The sequence below is a fragment of the Falco peregrinus genome, chromosome 9 (assembly GCF_023634155.1).
Source record: "Falco peregrinus isolate bFalPer1 chromosome 9, bFalPer1.pri, whole genome shotgun sequence".
In the NCBI taxonomy this organism is placed as follows: domain Eukaryota; kingdom Metazoa; phylum Chordata; class Aves; order Falconiformes; family Falconidae; genus Falco; species Falco peregrinus.
In genome coordinates, this window is record NC_073729.1 from 34,258,045 (window position 1) to 34,273,129 (window position 15,085).

Genomic DNA, 15,085 nt, shown 5'->3' on the forward strand with positions numbered 1-15,085 from the left:
GCCTCTGATCTTTTTCTCAGCAGCTGCAAAATCTGTTTCTACCCCCACAACTTGTTCTACAGAAACCAGGTATTGGAAAAATTAAAGGGGAAAGGACAGCAGCACCATTTGCAGAGCCAAGCCAACCTCAAATGAGACAAGGACCATTCTTCTTGCTTTGTGAGTAATCAAATATCCAAAAGGGCTTTGATCAGATTTTGGGCTTATAATATTTGTGAATTAAGGGTAACTGCAAAAGTTTACTCTAGATTTTGATTTAATATTGGACACTCCAAAGATCATTAATCCCCACTGTTTGGTTCAGATCCCCACTGTGAAATCCAGATTTCTTGTTATTTCTTGTGTGCAGACTTTATTTTTCCAAGCTTTCAATGATGAAGTGTCATTTGTTGCTTTCCACCTTTTCGTAGTGTATTTTCCATGTGTTGTTCTGTATCGTTTTGTTATAAGGATGCTACCCTCACTTGTCACAAGACCATTTGATTTCAATGAACTAGGACTTTATACCACGCCTGGACCTGGCCTGGCATTTTTAATGGCAGTGTGTGTCTCCAGTTAGGTGCAGAGAGGTTATGTTGCTGTGAGTATAAACCCTTTCCCAGGCTGGGAGACCCAGATGAGCCTGCCCATAAGAATGAGAGAAACCTGTAGGGATGAAACAATGCCCAGAGGCAGAATGGGACATTTTTAGAGTCATGTAAAGAAGGGGGGTCGGGGGGGAAGGCATATGCACAAGCACATGTTTTAATTTTGGGGTGTGCTATAGTATGCTTCTAGCTGGAACAACCAACAAAAGTGGCAGATGAAAAGTTTTTCTCAAGAAAATGCCATAGTTTTTAAAATCAGTGAAGTGTTGAAAATCTGTACCAAAGCGTACTCTGCAGAGATTTCTAACCCCAGTTTGGCTGCCTGAGGCTATCCTGACAGAGCAAGGATCAGCATCCAAGTACTTAGGTGGCTTTTTACTCCAATCCTTTTGAGGGACTCCTACCACCAACCCAATCACATTTATTTCACACTCAACCTTTCCAAATAATGTTGGAACCAGAAAGTTATTTATGTGACCTGCTTAATTGAAAGAGCATTTGCTGTCAGTGATCAAATAAACTGTTATTGATCTTCAGCATTGGAGGCTACTCACATGGAGCATTCTGGTATGTATTTTTCATTAAGACACTTTTCAGAAAGAAAAAAAAATCAGAGCGCAAATGCAGCAAAAAAAAAAATTCCTATAGGATACTGAGATTAAAAAACCAAAGAGATTAGAGAGTGACTCCAGAGAAAAGAAACTGCAAAGCACAAAATAGCAACACCACCAGTGATTGCACAGAAATGCAGTGGCTTCAATGCAAAAATGTTTTGCTCTGAATTCCCAATGCTTAGTGAGAAAAAACTATTTTATATCATGGAGGAACAGTTTGATTCTTTGTTTGGGCAAACAGAGGTGAGTCCTGGGAGTGAAAAAGGGTGCAGCAGTCAATGGGATTGCTGTTTGGTACCTGACCTGAGCAAACCCTCTACAAGCCCTGGGACAGGCTGCTTACTTCCAGCCCTCATCTTTTCAGTATAGTTAGGCACTCTTCTTAACTAATGTAGAAAGTTAAAAGTGTTCTTGATTTGATTGGAGCTTGAGTCAGCTAGGGTTTGCAATATAAAATGGCAAAATCCCTACATACCCTGGGGATGCTGTTAGCTGTATCACTCTTGCCTCCCTTTAAATAAGGTACAAATTCCTGCCTTATTCTCTAAGGGTGATTCAAAGAATAGGTGCGATGAATGAAAGTGAAGATCAGAGACGTTACAGTAATGAGGTCATGGCTGCTCTAACTATCCTGCAAACCAGAAATGAGCCAGGGAGCAAAGTCCTAATCCTGAGGCCATGGGGCACAGCCTGGCTTGTACCCCTGGTGAAGGTTTGTCTTGTCATGGTTAAAACGAAAGCCAGGCTGTGAGATAGGGCTATGACAATCCAGGCTTTGAGCTCACTCCTTGATGCTTTCACTTGGCAGTACGGATGTACAAAGGAGAGGACATGACAGTCTTTAAATTCCAGCACTTGGTGCTTTCCCCTTTTTGAGTTTGAAAGTAGACACTGAGACACAAGTAGGGATTCTTTACAAGAACCCTTCTGATCCAAAGGCATGATACAGCAGGTGAAAACCCTAAATTGTTGACCACTAGATGCAGAAAAGTTATTCTGCACATGCTTTGTTCATATAACCTTTCCCATGCATGCGGCATCAACCACTGTCAGAAACAGACAGTAGGATGGATGGACCTTGCTCTGATCCAGCATGGCAATCCTGTATTTTAAGTGGCATTTAAGATGTGTCTCATTTGTCACTAATTCTGTAACAAAACTATTTCTTACGCTGTATCTGAGTGAGGGAAATACTTGTCCACTTCTGCGCCGAGACCAGAGGCTTCTGTTGTGTTATGCTTTACTTACAATTTCTTCTGATTGTGTTTGGGAAAAATAGATCTTAAAGATATATACTTAGAACTATGAGGAAATCGAGGACACAGTTATCTTCACTTTCAAACTACGAAGGCATTCACAGCTTTAGAGAGCTGCTGAGCTAGTTGTTATACCCTTCTCAGGCTGCAGACTCACCAGGCTGTAGATAGGATGTAATCTTGGCATTCTTTATTTTTTATATTTTTTTCCTTTCTATTTTTAAGTGAATTCTTATTCAAACTTCATTTTTCAGAAGGATTTTTTCAGTCTGTTAGACAAAAATACTTTGTATTTTCCTTACTCTGTTATTAAAAAAGGAGATCAAATCATGAATACACTCTCAGACTATAGCCATTTTACTGATAGAATTACACAGCTCTAAAATATAAGGCTTATAATGGAAACACTAACATAGCCTCGACTACTGCAGCCCTGCTCTAATATCACTGAACTTCCTTTGGGGGTGAAGCTTTGCCTCAGGAACCTTAATTATCTGATGTGGTCAATTACTCCAAGATAATGATGATTTTATCAGGTATTACTGCTCAAATATTTTACGATAGACAGGCTATTTAATTGCATTCCTGACCTACCAAAATGCTTACAGATGACTCAATTAAACACTAAGAAGAGGTAGGAGGAAGGGAGGGACAGCACTTAAAATCCTTGCTTATAGTTCATTTTGAGAGTTCTGTTTCTGCTGAAAATCCACCCATCCACCCCTTCATCCACCCATCCATCCTTTCATCCATCCATCCCTCCATCCAAGCAAGCTGCAGGTATAGCATTGCCTAGGCAGGAAGTTTGGATAAACAAACTGAATATTAATGCACAAATGGGAAAACATGTCCAGCTTCTCTTCAGCTGAGGAATTAGAATTGGATCCTGCACAATCCCTGTGGTGGATTAGCAAAGTCGCTTTAAAATCTCTGAATGTCCCAGCGCAGATGAGCATGGTGAGATGAATTTTCTACCACATTTAGGTAAAGCAGAATTTTTAAGACAATGAGGAAAGGTCTTTACTACAGCAGCCTCTGGGAATAGTCTCGGCTCCTGTAAAGCCTTCGGATACCCAGGCGCAATTTGCACTGCGGGCAGCAGGCTGGTCCATCCTTTGCTCCCTTAGCCCGGCAGTTCCTGGTGCTGGGCTGACATGTGCCAGGTAGGTTGAGGTCGCCCTGAGGACTGCTTTAATTGGTGTCTTTGCTTCAGTGGTCATAATGGACCGTTTCCCAGGCACAGAACTGCCATGTCTCAAGAATGCGTTGGCTGCAAAGCGAGCATGCCTCAGCCTCGGGTCAGTCCCTGCCCGGGATGCTCCTGCACGGGCAGCTCTGAGCCCCGTGTACCCAGTGGTGCAGAGACCTCTTCCCAGTTTCCCCAGTCAGGGAAAGAGGGGGGTGTTTCCCCTGCCAAGCAATCAATTTGGTGCTGGTGAAACAGAACTGTGTGCAAGATTTTGAGGGCAGATTATTTCCCTGCTGCTTACAATAATGTTACTGTAACATTTTCAGCAACTCTGTTGAAGGCTCAGCCAAGAGCAGGGAGAACAAGAGCAAGGCTGCCCTCCGTCTCAATGGCTGCTGGAATTCTGCTGCATTGCTCCACAAAGGTCCATTTGTCTTTCCACCCTGGAAATAACATGTATTGTTGTAGTATTGTTGCAAAAACTGGCGGCGAATCCTCCTGGGTAAGAATGTGGTTACCCACTGCTGCACAGGCTAACAGAGAAGAGAGGTGACATTTTATGGGGTTTCACTCAGAAAACTTTTCATGATAATATTATTTCCATTTTATGGAGTTTCACAAAAGAATTTTCATGGGCAGCATTATGACCATTTTCTGTTATGTTTTCAGCCTCGCTAATACTCTTTTCACATTCTAAAGCACAGCATCCACAAATATTCCCAAATATATCCTAAATTGCCCAGGAAGGAAACAATTTTCCTATCTGAAATTAGAACAAAATATGACTCTGTAATGTCAAATTTTAGCAAACCAAAATGCTGCAGCAATTGGTTTGGATAAGTGAAAGCAGTTCAGTTTGACTTTTAAAAATATTACTATCATTAGTTTTCATATCAAGATGAAAAATCATATTGAAACTACTGTAATTCTTTTGTTATTAAGAAGAGTGACAGCTAACAGTCCAAGGAAACAGAAAAAAGCAGCAAAATCTTAAGCACCATGTAACCCGCCGTTATTTTGTTCAATATTACATAAGGAAGGAACAAATTTTTTGCGAGTGAAACGGTGAACTGAGGCTAGAAAGCGTGAGCTCTGAGCAAATAGTGTGCAGCAACGGCATTGGCCCAAAGAATTTCCTATGGCAGCTGCCTTGCTGGTGGTTCCTCCTTTTGCTGCCCACACAGTACTGATGGGCACCGAGATGTGCATCTGTGACACAAACTGCCAGTGATGCTTTCTGTTTTCTTAAAGGTATGCTGCCTGTGAGTTTTATTCATGAAACCCAGGGCATGTTGCATGTCATACACCATGCTATGGTATTGGCAGGTGAAACTGCTTCATTGAGCTGACCAGGCTGGACCCACAGATCAGCCTGCCCATCTATTTATTAAACAGGTAATGAAGCGTGGGCTCACTGAAATTGGTCCTGTTGGCATCCCTGCATGTGTAGCAGTGATGCAGGGACCAGATGCACCGGTGCAGCAGGCACACAGACCCCAAGGGCTGTCATCATTGCAGCAAGGCATTCCCCACCCCACCTGCCTCCCAAAACTGGACCCCTCTAAGCTAATGCACTTTCTTGCAGCAGTTTCCATACAATCTTACACACACACACCCCCCACTTATTCCAAATATTGCAAATCAAATTTCTATGCTTGAAATGCTTCAGCTCCTTTTTACAGTACATACATATTTCAGAGTTACCACTTAATACAATTATAGTTAATTTAGCCAGCAATTACAGTAATAGGAAGACTGGCAACCACTGTCATTCAGACTGTGGAAAATCAATGTTGCACAGAGGTACTTTTATTCATCCTATGGAGTGTCTCCTTCGTTAGATGCATATACTCTGGAATCATAGAGAAAATTTAAGATCACTCTGGTTTGGGGGCTTTTTTTTTAACATTTATCCATATACTATTTGGTTTCCAGACAGAAATATAGTGAATGACATCCTGAGGCCCCTTCCAACCTGATTTATTCTATGATTCTGTGAATTATTTGGCCTGTTCTTTCAGCAGATCCATTTTCTATTGCATTTCACCTGACAGAGGACCTTTGACAATCCATTTCTTAGAGGCAACTCAAAATATGGTTGTCCAAGGGCAATGAAATAGAAACTTCCAGGTTTTTCTTAAACCTTTTGTACAATGTTTGCTTTTAGTCCAGATTTCATAAACTTATGTCCAGGAAGGCATTTAAATAGGTGTTTCAGTTAATCCTTGTTTTAACAGAGTTCTGAAGAATCCACGTAAACATATGGCTACAGTTAAGCAAATGTGCACTAGACAGGAATGAAGTGCTGAATTACAGATGTAGTGCTTCCAGAAGAAATCTAAGGCTATAACCACATCTCCTGAGTTTTAAATCCTCTTTCTCAGTCACTTAACCATGCTGAAGCAAACTTACTTTGGAGTCATGGTTTAAATAGCTGTTATATTTGCATTTCATTATGTGGATGGCCTTAAAAATTAGGACTTGCATAGGGCAAAAAAGATCTGTAATTGTACCTGGAATATTTTGTCCCCAAAAGAGGGTAGCTGGCGATGGGAGGCTCCCTTTGTTGTTCAAAAACAGAAAATCCTTAAATCACTGCCATTACTGCAAGGAGTTATTTCAGCAAGAAGAATAATGATATTTCTGCAGGTTGCCAAACTTTGGCTGTAGAAGAGCCTCTTGGCAGCAGATCCACTTGATTGGATGAGCATTACTAAATTTCCTCGTTGATCTGTTTGTCTCTGCATGGTGCCATCTTTTCACGGTGTTACGTTATAGCCCCTTGTTTTTATGATAAATTATTTTAATCCATCATCAGAGCACACACTTGCTCTAATGATGGATTAGTGTTATGCATCATCAGGGTGAGGAGCATTGATAATGTACCATAAGAACCCCCACCGACAGTGGAAAAATCTGCCAAAAGAATTAATTTGCACTGCACCAAACTGAAACCAGAGATAAAGGTACGGTTACATCCCACAGCAAAAATTCCATGTAGAAGAAGCAAGGCTGGCTCCGGTGACAATCTGGGGAAGGAATAAAGATGGAGATATGGTCACTTAGCCACATGGCAGTGCAGGGCTTGTGCCTTTGCACCGGAGAGTTGTGCAACTTGGATCAACATGTGCAAAGGGGGAGGTGGGTTCAGGGCAGCAGCAGTGTCCCTTCGTGGTATCAGAGCAACTCACTGTGGTGCACAGAGTATGGAGACTCCTCAGTTCATTAGAGGGTAGCACAGGGAGTTTAAAACCAAGCTGCCTGGCTCACACAAATGAGTGCAAGCCTTTGGTGCAGGCATCATTGCAGTCCTTTCTTGTAGAGCCAAACTGCAGCTGTCTCCTGCATCGCCCAGCACCGGGGCTGGCTGTAGGGGCTGAGCCAGGAAGAGCAGCCCGCTGGGGTGGCGTGTGATACAGCCCTGCTTCTCAAATCCTGCACCAGGTCTTTCAGGATGTTGAGAGAAATTGCAATAGCATTCTGTACATTTATTACATCCAGTAACTCCCACAGTACTATGATGCAACCGAACAGAGCGCACCAAAAAGTAAAGGCAGAGCCTAAATAACGGTAAAAGTCTATAAAGTCTACATTTTAACCTCCGAATCTTAAGAGCTTTGTTTGGGCTCAGTCATGACTTCCTTCAACTTTAGCTGCAGAAATAAAAAAAAAAAAAAAGCACCAAAACAACAAACCCAAACAGAAGTGGTTTCTTATTTACACTATTGGAAAAAAATACAGCCCTTGGTATATTTTTCTTCAAATTCACGTTATACCTATTCTACCATACCCTGTGTTACAACTGTGATGATAAGCATCAAGAAAACATTGCACACCGAAGAAAACACATAAGAAATTGAACAGACTATCATTCACCTTCAGGTAAATCCATAATACAGAACATTAAACAATATTGGCATCATCAGAGGCTGGGCTCAACTCATCCTGTAATTTCAGTGATAAAAGTGAACGAGTCTATTGGCACCTGGGTTCTCCGGGGACTGCTCTGCACTGCATATCCTAACATGTCTGTAAGTGCCTGCAGATCATTCTAAAACAGAGAATTTTCCACCTTGAAAGGCAAGCCACAGAACCCAAGTACAGAAGTTGAATTTGTGACCCCTCTTTATGAGGCTGGTACTTTTGGATCCAGCCATCTGCCTCTCTCTGTCAGGACTGTCACACTTGCTCTTCATGCTAGCTCATCTAGGTCAGCATTTTGCCTATCCAATTTTCCTAAAGAAAGTGGAAGAACCTTAATAAATAAGAAGTGATGGAATAGTCTGCTATGATTTGACAGATTTAGGGACAGGGCTAAGGTTTTAGAAAGAGTTTTGGCAGAGCAGGACATGTCCTGAAGAACTGGTGTCCAAGTTAAAAGATAAATGACTAAGCAAGTAGTTATGCATTAAAGCTAACGATTCACTGTAATTTTGGTGGAAGAAAGACATTCTTCTCATTAACTACTTTTGGCACAGACCAACCTGCTAAAAAGGGGAAGAGGGGTGTGTGTGTGGGGGGGGTGAAAGCTGTTGCCCATATTGGTGCAAAACATGCCTGTCCCCACACTGCTTGTCCCAAGTAGATGTTGCAGGCTTTGGAGCCACTGATGACACTAAGCTTTTCATCAGCTTTGCTGAGCTTTTCATCCACTTACTGAACGTGTGTTGTGTGTTTATCCCATGTCACTTTTGGGTTGTGCAATGATCCCAGGCAGCTAGCAGGACTTGCAATTAATTATTCATGTAATGCACTAATGGATAGTTGGTCTAGGAACTAAACTTCCTGAAGTCTATAATACTAATTATTTTTTTTCTAGTGCAACCTCTGAAGAACAAGTCTGAGCACATCTCCTGTCTGGCATCTCAATGCAGTTACCTTCTGTGTAGCGTGGGCCTCACTGCCGCATTTAACCTGACACCTGGAGAGGATCCAGGGCGAGATTTGACCGCGAAGGGGAGTATGACATGGAGCTACAGGTTCTTCTTGACTTCTCATTGAAACCCCTCTGCCAGCCATCCCAAGAATATACCCTAACGGCTGTGATTTATTACTGTGTTATCATGCCTGTCTGCCTCATTACAGACTTTGGATTTTATCAGGCAGCTTGTCCTCTAGTGTCTGGTAACCAATTACCGTGGTCTGCAAAGAAGCCTGAAGTACTTTGCCAAACACTGCTAATAAACTGGGAAAGAGCCTGAGCACAGCTTCAGGTTGCCTTAAGGAAATTCCAGAGAGCACTTTCCACTTTATTGTGTAGTTCACAGTATGAACTGGGAATTATCTCAAAGAGTCATTCTCTACACAGAGCTAAACTCCCCTTTAAAGGTTGTGCCACACTGGATTACTGCACACGGACTTGCCTCCATCCAAAGGCTGCTGAACTCAGTAGGAGTCTTTCAGATGACAACAGGACTTAGTCCACAGTCTAAAACTAAATACTTTAGAAGAAAATGAAAAAAAAAATAAAAATCCTGTATTCCTTTTTCTACCTAAAAGAAAAATCTTAAGCTGGTAGGAAAAATCAGAATGGACAAGTGCCTGCACTAGAATAGAAGGGTGACATGTGCCTGTTGCTCCATGCTTGTGAAAAATATTTTATCTTAAAGGGTAAAATAATCAATAGTGCTTTCTGTGAGTCCTCTGCAGCAAAGTGAATGTCACATGAATCTATAGTATGTGCTCTGTTGTGCATTTAGTATTTTCTTTTGGGGCTGGCTCACTGTAATGTTCCAAGGAAGAACGAGCTGACATCCGTACCGCAGAAGTGACCAGCAGCCACCCTCCCTCAGCCAAAAAACTCTCTTAATCCTGCTCATTTCTCCAGCACTTCAAAGGGCTTCACCTGTGGTCTGCCTGCTTCAGATGGCTTGGATTGTATCAGCGTGAAAGGTGAGCAGATCGACTGGGAGCCCTGCTCCTGGAGACAGCCGCTGGGAGCCTGCAGACCTGCCCTGCTCACATCCCCACGCACCCGCGCACACACCAACTCTCTCTCTCTCTCTCTAATTTTTCCCGCAGGGCAGTCTTCTAAAAAGTTTTTTTCCAAGTTGTAAAAGACCAATTCCATAAAGGAACAGCTTAGTGCTACAATGACATGATTTGTGGCTTCCAGGCTCCAAAGCTGTAATTTATTCAGACAATTAGCAGCAGCCCTGTATTCTTGACAAATTCTTCACTTGTGTGCAGCTACTACACAACAAGGTGCTTTTAAGAACTGTGCCTTACGGATTAAAAGACTCCCCCCTCCTTTTTCCTCCTTATTTGACAAGTTCTTTTCACAGTCAATGGAAATTAATATAGCAGGTTAGAGAGGTGATATACAATAATCCAGCCAGCCAAGAAAGCATTGTCTGAAAAGAGCAAGTACAGAGCCTACAGGAATGTTCAATACACAAAAGGGAACGCTTTTCAGCATTTGCCTTTTGGTGAAGTTATTTCACCCTTCACATAATCCCCCAGAGTTACTGTACCTGTTGTCACTGTGATGCTGTTAATAAGTGTAAATGGTATTTAAGTGCGGGTTAGCTGTCCACAAGCGCACACCGGAATGTCTGCCCTGGCAGTCGGGTGGCTTTGCCTGGACCACAAACCGGCTGGAACATCGACCGGCTGTGCACGATGTGCCTGTGCAGAGCCCCCCACAAGGCAACACAGAGACTCACAGAGGCCCAATATAAATCAGTCCAGACCCTTTTTCACATGCAAGCCCAAAGTTAAACCAGAGTTATAAAACACAGCTCCAGCTCTAAATCCTGCCCTCCTCCAGCACAGCTGAAGTTCAGCCTGGCTAGACGCAGGGGGCTGGGTCAAGGTCCAAATCCTGTTCAGGCTGGGACCTTGTCTTTCAAGAACCACAACCCTGCTGAAAGTAGGGCTCTGCTTCCTGGCACAATGCAAAGTACTTTTTTTTCTGGGGATCTGTTAAAGCTACCACATTACTAGCAGCCAGGCTCTGCTACAGCCCATTCTTACACCAGCCTCTCCCAGCAAAATGAGAACAAAAGCATCCAAATCATCGTGAACTTGGGCAGACATCACTTTCTCTTCATTGCAGGGGAAAAGCCTAAGCTGATATTTGGACTAATTTTGGGGCTAACAAACCACATCTCACTCCAAAACATCTTAGACCTGCAGTGAGACCTCTGCAAAAGGCTCTTCAGAGCCTTCCTTGTAGCACTTCAAGTGCAATGGCACAGGTGGGAAATGACATCAATGATAAATACTATGAACTCCATGTTATGCTTTATAGACACCAGCAACTTGGAATAAAATGGTTTTTTGGCCGGACTGAAATTTGTTAACATTAAATTTTGAGAAAACCGCAAGAAGATAACAGATTTTTTTCACCAACTGTGGGCAGAGAAAAGGAGGTTTAAAAGGCACGTATTCATAATAAATGATTCATCTGGAGCTCAGATGCTGGCGTGAATGGGTATCTTAGAAATACTTGGAGGGTTACAGAGGTGTCCGTAAAAAACTACAAGACTTGGCTCACTGTTGCTTTTGCTCTGAGTTACGCAGCATTCAGTTTAGCAACAGCAGGGCTTCACCCCTTAGCAAACGAAAATTCAAAGTATTTGGCCTCATGGGGCAAAACAAAGTGTTTGTTCAGTGGAACTAACTTAAGCAAATTCCTCTTAATTAATATTTTCTTTCAACCAAAGCAAGATTGCTATTGAAATATAAAGAAGATCTTTTTAAAGATCTTGTCTTGTTTAGGAATGGATTTTTTTTAGCTACCCTAAAAAGGGAGAAGATACAATGGAATAGCAACTGAATCAACACATCTGTTAATTGCCAATAATTTCTAATAGTGACTCAAAATACATTTTAGAACAGAACAGCAAAAAGTTAAAAGAACACAGAAAAGAGAGACCTGTGGGAAGAAAAGCACGTTGGTGCAGCAGGGTCAGTAGGGTCTGGTGCTTTCCCTGTCCTTAACACGCCGCCTGGGATGTGGCTGCCTTTCCTGGACCTGGCTCTGGTGGCAGTGGATGCAGTTTCACCAATTTCAGGGCAGTGTCGTGCTGATTGATACCTACTGGTGCTGTGACACCTCAGTGTGTAACTCTCAGCTATCCAGGAGACTCAAAAGAAAAGCAAGCCATTTTTCTTGCAAAGTTAATTCACAAAGCCACCAGGATACAGGATTTCAAAGCAGTTGTCATTTAGTTGAGAGCCTACCTTAATAGGCTTCCTTTTTCTTTTTTTCTTACAGAACGAGTTTCCTCTCCCCTCTCATTGTCTTCTTTCTCTGCTACCACCTTGTTTTGGGTTAATTTCCCTAAACAGAGACATAAATACCGTATCAGGTTGCCTCTTTTTTGGCTGTGAGTCAGGCCTGCTGTGCTGTGAAAGCTTGTCAGAGTTGCAGAACCTGTATCTGCAACAGCAGCTGCACTTTGCATTTGGAAAAGGACTCAGGAAAGAGCCACCTCCCCTCCCCTCCCCGCCCCCTCCCAGCCTTTGTTAATCATCTAATTAAACAGGGGAAAAAAACCAGTAAAACAAACTGGGGGTAAAAAACCCCAAACAACAACAAACCAAAAAGGAAGGATGGGATTAGCACTTCTGATTTCTTCTAGCTTTCAGCACGATTTTATTCTTCCAGATGCAACAAGCCACCAAAGAAGACCAGGAGTTTGTGTGGGAGAGAAAGAGAGAAAAATCTTAAAAGACAGCTGTGGAAGAAGTCTAGAGAAGATCTATTCGTTGTCAGTCCAGCCTTCGGGTGTGACTCCCAAGGAGTGGGACTCTGCCACTGCAAAGGGGTTTGGCTCACCCGTACAGCGTTTTGCTTCGCTGGCAAGCATCGGTGCAACCGGCAGGACCCTCTGGGCAGCATTTGTCAGGAAACAGGGAAAGAGGATCTTATTCAGGAATATTTTAGGCATGCTTTATTAAAGCAGAGAACATTTCATCCACCTCTGCTTAACCTTGCTCAGGGCCCCCCAAAAGGCAATAGAGCCCCTACAGTGAGGTCTGTTTATTTTCTGCTCAGTTGGAAAGCAAAGGTCCTATTACCGTTAAAGGGAGTTACAAGTATTCATCAAAGAAAGAAATGACCCATAAAGGCAGTTAAGTTAGTTTTATTCCCGCTGCATAAGTCAACCTCTTTTCTATATATAAAATGATGGGGTTAGAAAAGGATATTCATCAGGCAGTCCACTGATTTGATTGGCTGCACTTCCCCAAGTACTTTATAATTTGTAGTTATAAATAAATATGTTTTTAATAATAAATTGGTATTTAAATAACATACAATAACTGTCTTATTAAATCCCACTTTTTAGAATGAATAAGCAGTTAGACATTAAAGACAAGGGTACCAAACAGCCACAGGATTTCAAACCATTTTCTTTTTTATATACAAGCCATAAATATCACTATGGAATTATTTGGTTAGCCAAGGCCCTGGATGAAGCCAGCAGAAGACCCTGCTCTCTGATGATGTTGCCTTTAAGTGATCATATACTTTTCTGGTATGATGACTTTTAAACAATAACCACACATTATTTTCTTTGGCCGCCCCTTACAGTTCAAAAGGGGCGGCCTCAAACTCCAGAGTTGAAGTAATGTGTCCTCAAACCAGAGCCCAAAAAGCAAGGAGCATCTAATAGCAGGTTTGAGATTATTGGTCTCAGTCAGCTGGGTCCACGCTATTTCCAGCATTTAAGTTCATGTGTTGCCTCAGGAAGGGGGAGAAAAAATCCCCTAGATTTATTTTCTTTTATAAAAAGACAGCACTCAGTCCTACATGCACAAAAGCAGTTAGCTTTGTCTTTCTCCGATAGGGACACACTCTCACACGCACACACACACACATATATGAACACACCCTTTTCCCTTGATGTTGCTTTTATTTCAGAAGGAACAAATGTGTGAGGATCAGCCTCAAGTCCCGCTCCTCTGCCAAGGGCTTGTCTGAAATGCGAATGCAAGGAGCAGGGGAAAGCAAACCCGCCGTGTTAGGAGGGAGGAGGGATGGTTTGGTATTGTGGTACCTGGTCCTGGGTCGGCTGCAACACCTGAGTCCATCAGTGCTGGTTTGCCCTACAACAGGGAAGTCACCCGCAGGGCAGGGAAGAAGCCAGCCTTGTCCCTGAAATCCTCTGTGTTTCCCTAGATCCCTGCTGGAGATGGACACCATCATGCCCAGTGCTGGGCTGCATGGGGCACCCCTTGTGAGGCAGGTCCCTGCATGATGCTGATGAAGGAATTTCTGGGTTTCAGGCTGTACCTCAGCCTACCCCAGCTACCAAACATCATCTGCCTCTGTCCCTTCAAATCCCTTCATGTTTCACGGGGCCAGGCTGAGGAGGAAGGAGAGGTCTGGGCACAGGCTCTGCAGCTGCAGACAGGGGCAGGAATTCAGCATGTTTGCAAGGAAACCATTTGTAGCTTGATCTCCCCTTGGTTACAGAAAAGCACCGGGTCATTGTTGTGCATTGGGGCAGTATCCTCCTCCCATTCCCAAACTTCATCCCTTCTGTCCACATTCAGCAGAGGATGCTGCTGGTCTCTCAGGGCAGGCTGGTGCCAGTCCCTAAACCTCTGCTTCAAGGTAGACCTGAAGCTGGTTGGGAAAAGAGGCAATTTTTTGGTGGTTGCAATGGGGCAGGTGTGGATGCAGTGGTGAGGGATCTCCAGGGCAGATGCACGCACAGGTCAGGACATTACATGAGTGCTGGATTTGTTCCTGCCTCCAGCTTGCAGCCAGCAGCTCTCCCACGTCCTGCCTCCAGCAGCTCACCCACCTTGTCCTCTTCTTTTTTCGCTTTTTTCTCCTTTCCCCCCCCCCCCCCCCCCCCCCCCCCTTTTTCCCTTTTAACCCTCTGGCTGAGCTGAGATTTACTCCTCAGCACAGAGCCCTGCTGGAATTTATCACCACTCCACTGTGCAGTAAATCGAGGCACTGGGGTTGTGCTACCAGTGTCCCTCCCACCAGAGCCCATGCTGTCAGAGCCCATGCCACCCATGCCACTGCAGCGCATGCCACCCAAGCCACTCAAGCCACTGCAGCCCATGCCACCCAAGCCACAGCAGCCCACGCCACCCAAGCCACTGCAGCCCATCCCAGACCTTGCTCAGCTGGTTCCTGCAGCACCAGCCCCCCGGCCACGCAGCCCAGCAGCCTACACAGCCCCAAGCACCATGCTCTCCCTCCAGAGGACAAAAGCCAAGTCACAGATAAAGTTTACTGGCATTCTTGCTCCAATAACTTTTCCCATCACAATTTTTTTCCCCAGTTATTATTTTTTCAGCCCCCTCCCCCCACCCCCCACCCCTCCTTATTTTATTTTAGGCGCCTCTGAGAGTTCAACTGTCGCCTGAGGCTTCAAACTAATTTTCTCTTCAGAAATGATTGCAGAAAGCCGCATGCATAATAAATCCCGTTATTGCTCTTGTTATTAAAATAGGTTGTTAGGGATGTGG

The 15,085-nt window shown here is 43.6% G+C and overlaps 1 long non-coding RNA gene across 1 annotated transcript; it reads left to right on the plus strand.

Annotated features, from left to right (window-relative positions):
- Nucleotides 1–21: 21 nt before the first annotated feature.
- Nucleotides 22–12,836, plus strand: LOC129785184 (uncharacterized). Its single transcript, XR_008748830.1, has 3 exons — nt 22–159; nt 8,466–9,538; nt 12,261–12,836. It is a non-coding gene; the product is annotated as an uncharacterized LOC129785184 (long non-coding RNA).
- The last annotated feature ends 2,249 nt before the right edge of the window (nt 12,837–15,085 follow it).